The sequence below is a fragment of the Patella vulgata genome, chromosome 4, assembly GCF_932274485.2.
Source record: "Patella vulgata chromosome 4, xgPatVulg1.2, whole genome shotgun sequence".
Taxonomy (NCBI): Eukaryota; Metazoa; Mollusca; class Gastropoda; family Patellidae; genus Patella; species Patella vulgata.
The window spans coordinates 59,743,530-59,752,319 of record NC_065882.2 but is presented as its reverse complement, the minus strand read 5'-3'; the positions used below and the strand labels follow the sequence as shown (position 1 = coordinate 59,752,319).

Genomic DNA, 8,790 nt, shown 5'->3' with positions numbered 1-8,790 from the left:
AGGTTGCCAAGTAAAAACGAATGCTTGGCATATTCTTAAAAGAACTGTCCTACCCGCCATACATTCACCAGATATGATGGGATTTGGACTTAAAGTGTCGTCGACACAAAACCTCGGTCATTAGAGATTAGATTAACATTCAGTTAGTATGCATTTCTAAAGAGGACCTCGGTTTTCGGTTAACAAGAAGGTTCCGCGATGTTGGATCGAGAAAGATCAACTTGTCATTGGTGCTTCAGGACTGAGCGCCTGACAAAGATTGATCGTCTGGTCGTTCATACTGAATGAAAAGGCGAGATTGAAAAAAAACCCAAAACAATTCGACACAGTACTTAAAGAATCCGATGAAGAGTATTAGGTGGAAAGGCTACAGTTAGATCAAAATCGTCTTGATATATCACACTGCATGGCTCATTTCCATCGCCGTGAACCCGTTTGGTCCGTCAAATTCCATTTCATGTCATTTCCAAAAGTCATTGTCTTGCTCCGATTCGCGAAACATTGTATATGTCCTATCCCCACCTACCCACTTTTGCCGAGGAAGAAAAATGGAAAAGAAACCAAACAATGACTGTAAGTCAAAAACAGTATATTATAGAATTATTCAACGCAATTACAGAACATTCGGTATTGATTTGTCTGTCTTTATAAATGTGATCCTAAATGTAATGATAAATTCCATATTATCATTCTATTTAGTTCTTTCACCCCAAAGGAGCCACGTTCTTAAACAATCGATGGTGCTTATATACAACAGGTACGATTTGTGATCAATTTATCCTATCAAACTCCCTAGAAAATATCACGAAAACAATGATTGTATTTTAAAACAAAATCTATTAACATAATTATTCAGCTACAAATTATATGATTTTACCCCTTTGTCGTTAAGACCACCCTCCCCCCTCCCCTCGCCTCCACCCCAAACTTTCTATGATTTTCTGTAGTTGGTGAAATAATAGAGTTCTGCTAGTTTCAAAATAGTTGGTAGATTTGTGTGCTGAGGTTTTTTTAATTAGTGAAATATAGAATTATATGAAAAAAAAACCCCACAACACAATATATATGGAATACAATCACTGGTTTATACACATATAGGACGACGTTTCGACAAGTATTCTCTTATCGTTATCAAGTACAAATGATTTGTATATGGTTTGCTATATGAAGATCTCGGAAATTAATGTTTTTCTATGTTTGGCGAACTAATAGAATTCTGTTCTCTTTTAATCTCTAAATCTCTTGAGTACCAGAATGATAGAGGAGTTTAAATACCTTATAGCTAGTATACAAACTACCATATCGTTTGATCGGATAAAATCGACCACAATCAAAGATCTATATCAAAATTGGATACTAGTCTGCGAACAACTATTTTCTGAAGAGATAATTATTAAGATAATTATATGTTCATATATAGCACTTATTAACTGATTATTTTTATAATAAATTACTTGTCAAGATATGAAAGGTGGGTAGCTCTTTATACAAGAAAGTTCCATTACCATTGCTTTATACGATAATGATTGATATGATTTGCATTAATCGATGTCTCCAATAAATCGATCATCCATGTTAAATACCACACTTAGAAATTGTTTAAGACACGCTCAATGGAATGCATAGAAGAAAGATGGGTATCTGTCAAATGGTGCCTTTAGTTTTCAACTCAATAATTATCCTGCTATTCAAATTTAACGGTAAGTTTGTTTTATTCGTTTAGTACCCCACCCCCTATTAGGCAGCAAATCAAGATTTAGACAGATGCAAGAGTAAAATCATAGGGAGAGAAATGTGGTGTAAAGTCGAATCGACACAAACCAGGTCACCCAGGGACCAAAACATGGTTCAATTTTATTTCATTATTTCGCAGGGGTTTTATCAGTGGGGGCGGAACCCCGAGAAAACACACGACGTTGGACAGGCGACCCTACTCCTTGTCACGTACAAGTGGGGAATCGAAACCACATCACTTGACTCAATGACAGACCTTATTGTGCAACATGCACTCGTTATGCCCCTCCCCTTCCTCTAGAGTTAAATCAAAATAATGGTAAAAATTGGTACTGGACTATTTAAGTTGTCGGAACGATACCTGGGAATTATATATAACACTGTCTTAAAAATTTGTCATTTTATTATTATTTTTTGAGATCGAAATATGTATTTTAAATTTTTGCTCATAATCTTTGATGTAATACTCGGGCTAAATGTAAAATATAAAAAATTGTTACAATATTCCATGTATCTAATATTCAACTTTTATAACACAAAATTTTCGATGTAATACTCGGACTATATGTAAAACATTAAGAAATTGTGAAATTTACATTAATTCAACTAAAGAATAACTTAAATGGTTGTTGTTTTCATTACGGAAAAGGTTGAAATCGTTTTGTCACATTTCTCTACAATGAAACAAGTGAAACACTGTGTTGTGTTGGAAATAATGTAAAAATGAAGTTGATACAAACTATTATTACCGTGTTTTGCGTACACCATCAATGGAATTATATTTACAAAAAGCGACGTCGTGTTAAAAAGGAGATGCCTGGTTCTGCGTCAAACCCTGGACCTTATAATACTACATTATTTCTCTCATTTAAGTAACCTTTTCTCCATATTCAGTTCTTTTTCCATATGTAATACGATGATAAAGTCGGACTTTTAAATATCCTACTTCAGTTCTAAATGGGACGGTTGTTATGCAATAGAGCTGGGTGTGGGTATCCCCCAAGCAGTCTAGTACACATTTGGTATGCATGTAAATTTGAGATAGACTTGTACAACTCGCTTTTAATATGCTTAATTCAGTGGTTGGAGTTTTATTTGATCTTGATATATAATGCAATGTAATAAACAATAGAAGTATAACAAGTAAAATTAACATAAAGTAGTAAAAAGTCAATAATATTAACAACGCCTGTCGCTAGACAATGTTTTATGGCTAGGGGTATCGTATGTCATTTCCTGTTAATATTGTCATATTGATTACAGAACACAAACGATGTTACAGTGCATTAAACAACACTGATAGATGCAGCGGATCAGAACGTCAAGTCCACAATGTGAAACATTGCGAAAATTAATCTAAATAATAAATCGAACGCTGAGCACGTGTTGGTTTTGAATTGAGTTTGTTGGTGATATTGCTGTATGTCTCCATATTCTTACATGCAGGGCCGGATCTAGACCACGTACTTCAAGTTCTTGGACCCTTCAACATAGAAATTAAACTACATGTCAAATTAAAATGGTGAAATAAGATAAATGATATATGGTATTTTGTTCGAAAAAAATAATTTGTAATATAGGCCAAAGTCATATAAATTATTATTGGTGACCAATAAATAAGGGCTTTACATTTTCTGACGACCTCACAAACAACTGTCCCCTTTGCCCCCTTATAATTGGAACATAATTTAAATGAACTCGTTGATACATGTACATGCATTATCGCAATATACACGGATAAGCTATTCGTTGTTGTTTCAAGTTTCCTACCTTTATTTCAAAAAGCGATGTAGAAAAATAATGGGTACTAGTAAATAAATCTTTCCCCTGCTGATTCAGTTAACAAAACGAAATCACCCCTCGTGAACTAAAATTTAGTTTACTATCGTAGCGATTCGCGCGTTATTATTGCAACTAGTTCAGTGTTTTTTTATACACTTTCCAGGTGTGGAAGCAGAGTGCTCGAAATTTCAAGGGGAGGGGATGAGTATCTCATTTAATGGTGTTTGCTACTATGGATTCAAAGAAGTGAAAACATTTTCAGAAGCTACAGAACTGTGTAGATCTAAAGGAACGAGAATTCCTGTTATGGATTCAGCATTCAAACAAGAAATGATAAAAAACATGATCGGTAAGTCACCATCATTATGCTGACTTATTTTGTGCGGTAATAATCGATCTTCACTGAAAATATTACACCTGGTGACAAATCCAGTGATAGGTTATGAAAGTCAAAAATTAAAAAAAGAAATAAGTTAAAAAGATGATTTCTACTTAATCTGTATACTATTTCATCACTATGGTGGAGTTTTCTGTCAGACAGACGCACGAAGGAGCGACTAGAGAAACCCTTCTCGAAACATACCGACATGATGTAATTCTAGTGGAACTATTGAATTGAATGGTTTATCAGATTATCTTGGTATTCATATATAGGGTAACACAATTCTATCAAATGAAATGAATACACAACTTATTTTTTTAATTTCACAAATTCATAAAATTTGCTGCAAGTTTTAAAAGAAAATTTAATATTTGAATGTTTGCATAGTACTTTGGCGGATAACATTCTCTTCAAATATTATTCTATTCGACCCCATTCCCTTACTCTTTTCGTAAATTTTCGATTGTAAGGAAAAGTTGGAGCCCAACTATATAACCTTGTTTCTGTGTTGAAACTCCTGTCTAACCCTTTTGATATCTCTCAGTAAAATATCTTTTAACCAAATAACACACGAGATCAACCCGATTTAATGCTTTATTAAAAAAAAAGAAACGTTAACCACTTTTTTCTTCTTCAAAACCTTAGGTTTTTTCGTCCCAGAGTATTGGATCAGCCTACAATATAAAAATGAAAAATGGCTGTGGGTGGATGATATAAATGAGTATCCGATGGCTCAACCTCGATGGGCGACACAAGAATTGACTGGAGAGGGTTATATATACGCTACGGCCTCAGACGTTACATGGAATAAGAAAAAGTCTGATGACTTGGTTACATTTATGTGCGAGGATGATGCATCTCCACCAACAATCACTGCAGCTATCGGTAATATTAATCTCTTATTTTATTTTTATCTGGTAATCCCTGGAGTTTTGAACAAAAAGAACACTCCATTAATATTATGCTAGTCGTTTTGGACCATGAACTGACACCTCCTTCCCCCCCCCCCCAAAAAAAAAACGCTACACATCATGTTGATCTTGGGGCTGACGCTCTTTGAAAAAAGTAAAAGACTCCATTTACAAAACTACCAATTCAAATTTACTTGCGAAAATGAAAACTGCCCATTTCCGGTTAGGCTTTCATGGTCTGGATATGCGCAGGTTTCACTTTTTACTCAGAATGTGCCAATTTCGTTCTGGATTGCTTGGTTACATTGTGTAAATTACACATACAAATGTTCAAATCACCATTTCTTGTTTCAGGTAGTGACACAGTTACAACATGTACGGTTATCAGGAGCTTGAGCAACATTATTCGAAGTGTGAATATCAAAGCCGAATCTCTAATAGAGTGTGCAGTAATATGTGTGGAGAACAGTGAATGCACATATTTACAGTTTTATCAGGAATCCGGAACCTGTTACGGTTATAAATCACATTTCAGTGATGGTTCTATGAGCTTTAGTTGCCCACAGGGATGCTTTCGTTGTCAATAATACATATATTAATATAGAAATTGGCACGTTAAAGGTACACCCTTCTCGGCCAGATCGAGTCAATTCCAAATGTGGATTTTTAGTTTCAATAGGGGAATATTCATTCATGTATATCTATTTAGAAAAAAAAACATTGCTGGATAACTGTAGAAACGGTATCATTATGTTTTAATAAATGTTTAGTTTACCAGAAACTTTAAATAAATAGGACTATGCTCAAATTCACATAGCCAAAACTCTGTTTTTAGTTTTAAATATAAACCCTAACATATCAAATATGTTTTGTTTTTAGTTCAGTTATATTATTTAAACACGGACCTTAAAAAAAATAATTTCTGGCAAACGGTTTACACATTTTAAATTTTGCAGCGAGCACGCAAATGTTTGAAATGTTTTTAGATTTCAATCTTCTAATAGAACGAACACCAAAAAAATGTGTTCTTTACGGAATTGAAGCTTGATATACGTATTCCATAGTAAATGTTTTGTCGAGTGGAACTAAAATGTCCATGCTTTTTATAACATTTTAACAGATGTTTTCAATACGATGTTATCATTATTTCCACTTTCCCTAATTGCTTGTCGTAATTTTGATATCCAGTTTTAACCCGAGTATAGAATTTTCCTGTAATCTGAGAATCTGGCCTAAAATCTGTTTCACCGATATATTAATGAAATAAAATAAAGATTAATTAAATATTGTATATGTATGTTTCTTATCATAGGCCATTTATTTTGTCATTTATGTGCAAATTATTAGGTTCGGTGGGTTTGTGTTTTTGTCTTTCACTATTCTTCTAAATACTATGGATATATCGATATGATTTCTAAATACTTTTCTTCAAAAGGGGTATTAACTTCATTATTATCGATCTATTAATTATTGCTAATAGTGTTCAATAAATATGCCGCTTTCTCTTTAATAACGCCAATAGTAACAATAAACAATTCTAGTCTAAACACCATTCATTTATTTTTGAATAGATATATAGAGGGAAGATGGATTTGTTTGCACAATTGAATTCAATATTAAAACAGGATTTCTGAAAATTTCCAATAATAATATTCAGACTACAACTACTTAGTGCCGTTGATCGTCATTATTTGAGCATCGCCTTGCAAATTAGAATCGTTCAATTCCGTATAATATTTACGAAGATATTGTGATTAATTGAATTTCGTAACATTCTCCTTAGACAATAAACGAAAACGGCCCATAATTTGTAAAATGTTATATTTATCAGTGGATTACAATATTCAAGTCGTTTGATTGTTTTTTTTATGACCGCTTTACTTAGTCTAAGACAGTTTTGACCAACAGTTACGAGTCTGTAGCCGTTTTGGCCAACTTTAGAGCAGTAATTGTATTCCATAGAGTTGTGATCTGTGTATTTCTAGTCTGAGTACCAAATTTCACTGCAGCAATAGATCCTACACACTTGCTAGGTGTGATCAAGATCGCCTGGGCTGTTGCTGAGAGAACGCTGGAGACAGCATGACGTTTCGAGAGTAAAATCTTTCTTCTGCAGTCGTTTAATCAAAAGACGACCAGATTTCTAATACCGAATCCGCACCAAGACTTAGTGTTATCACCTGATTCTGCCATATCTTTCCGCTTAATTTGTAAGATTTTCTGAGTTTATAAATTTATATTCTAAACATAGAAACAACGGTAGTCGATATGAGGTAACCTTTATTGAGAAAGACATCGAGAAATGCATCTAAATAAAAAATGTTAAATATAGTTTTCATTGTTTTTGATGATTTGGTTACAAATAAACAATAATAATTTAGGGAAGTCACTTACAAAAATAGATACGGTCAACCCGCTTTATTAATAATATCAGATGATTGTGACTGGTTGCGACATGTTGCCCCCGCCCCCCCCCCCCCCATTATATCATCGGGATGTTCAAAAAATGTTATAATATAACATGTCGTAGATTAACATTCAATGTGGAGAAAATGACCAGACCAAATGGACTAAGACTAGTAATTATTGCGAGTTATAAATAGACAATTTTTCCCTTAATTTTTTTCTCCCCTCTTCCTGCATTTTTGGGTTGACTTTTTGGTCTAGAATTGGAGAAAAGGGATCAAATTTGCAATTTCATAGCAGTTTTGGGTAATACTGATGATATTACAGCGGAGGGATACGGGGTGTAAAGTGTCTTTCTGCAGAGCAATCATTGTGTCGGAAGTGAGATTTTCACCCCTGTCAACTTCAAATCTGTGTAGCAAAATATCTAAATGGTCAACCCCCTACAAAATTATGATGAGGAGATTGCCAAATGTTGTCCCCATTGTGCCTATAAAGATTGGAACCAACGGAATGTTGAGCAAAAAGCTACAGCCTGTGATGTTACAGTCATTTAACATTGAAGTCAATGGGCAAATAATTGCTAGTCTGAGTCCCGATGATATAATGAAGCATGGCCGACTCGGGATGTTGATATTTTTTCAACGGCTTGTTTCCTGAAGTTTTGAATGGAAAGTGTCAGAAATGGTAAGAATACTGCTTTTTTATTGCCCAGCAGTAAGTTTTTTGACTATTTGGTATCAAAATAGCCATGATTGGGGGTATCCGTTGGTTGAGTGTGAATTTTGGGTTGTAAATGTGTAACATTTTGTTCACAATGATATCAAAACATGGTTAGGTCTAAATATTAAGGCCAACTCAACTGCAGATTTGGTCTAAAGTCACGAGATGTAAACAAGACTGACCCTAACCCTAACCCAAGACCCAGTCCTTACCCTAACCCTAACCCACAATCTTGTCAAAAAGCATGTAGCCAAGACCTAGTCCTGACCCTAGCACAAACCCACAATTGTGTCAAAAAATCATGTGCCCTAACCCTATTTACATGTTGTGACCTTGAACCAAGTCTGCAGCTGGCCTTAACATTTAGACCTAACATGTTTTTGACATACAATGAAATGTTAACATGTACACTCCAAAATTCACACCTGTGTGACTTTTGATCAAACATGCAGTTGGCCTTAATATTTAGACCGAACCTCAAAACATGGCATCTACCTTTGAGATTGGCTTAGACTTATGTGACACTCAAGGTTTACTTTTTTACTGACTGTTAACTGGTTTCTTTTTGGAGGGCCAGTGACGGGCTGTTCGCTAGAAATAAAGAGGTTTATTTCTATTTCCAGTTGAAACCATATTTTTTTCTTATTTTCTCACTGTTTTTTTATTGCATATTTATCCCCAGCCTCCTATCATTTCAGGTGCCAGGGTAATGTTTCATAGAGTGGAATGATTGACCTCAACACAAGTATTAAAAAAAAAGAAGCAAAACAGGTGAGATAAATGTGCATTTCATACACTTTAAGAAGTCCATCCAACCTGATCCCCACTTCTGCTCACTAATAGTAATGGGCT

The 8,790-nt window shown here is 34.5% G+C and overlaps 1 long non-coding RNA gene across 1 annotated transcript; it reads left to right on the top strand.

Annotated features, from left to right (window-relative positions):
* Nucleotides 1–1,597: 1,597 nt before the first annotated feature.
* LOC126817498 (uncharacterized) lies at nt 1,598–5,635 on the top strand. Its single transcript, XR_007679034.1, has 4 exons — nt 1,598–1,700; nt 3,680–3,865; nt 4,544–4,783; nt 5,164–5,635. It is a non-coding gene; the product is annotated as an uncharacterized LOC126817498 (long non-coding RNA).
* The last annotated feature ends 3,155 nt before the right edge of the window (nt 5,636–8,790 follow it).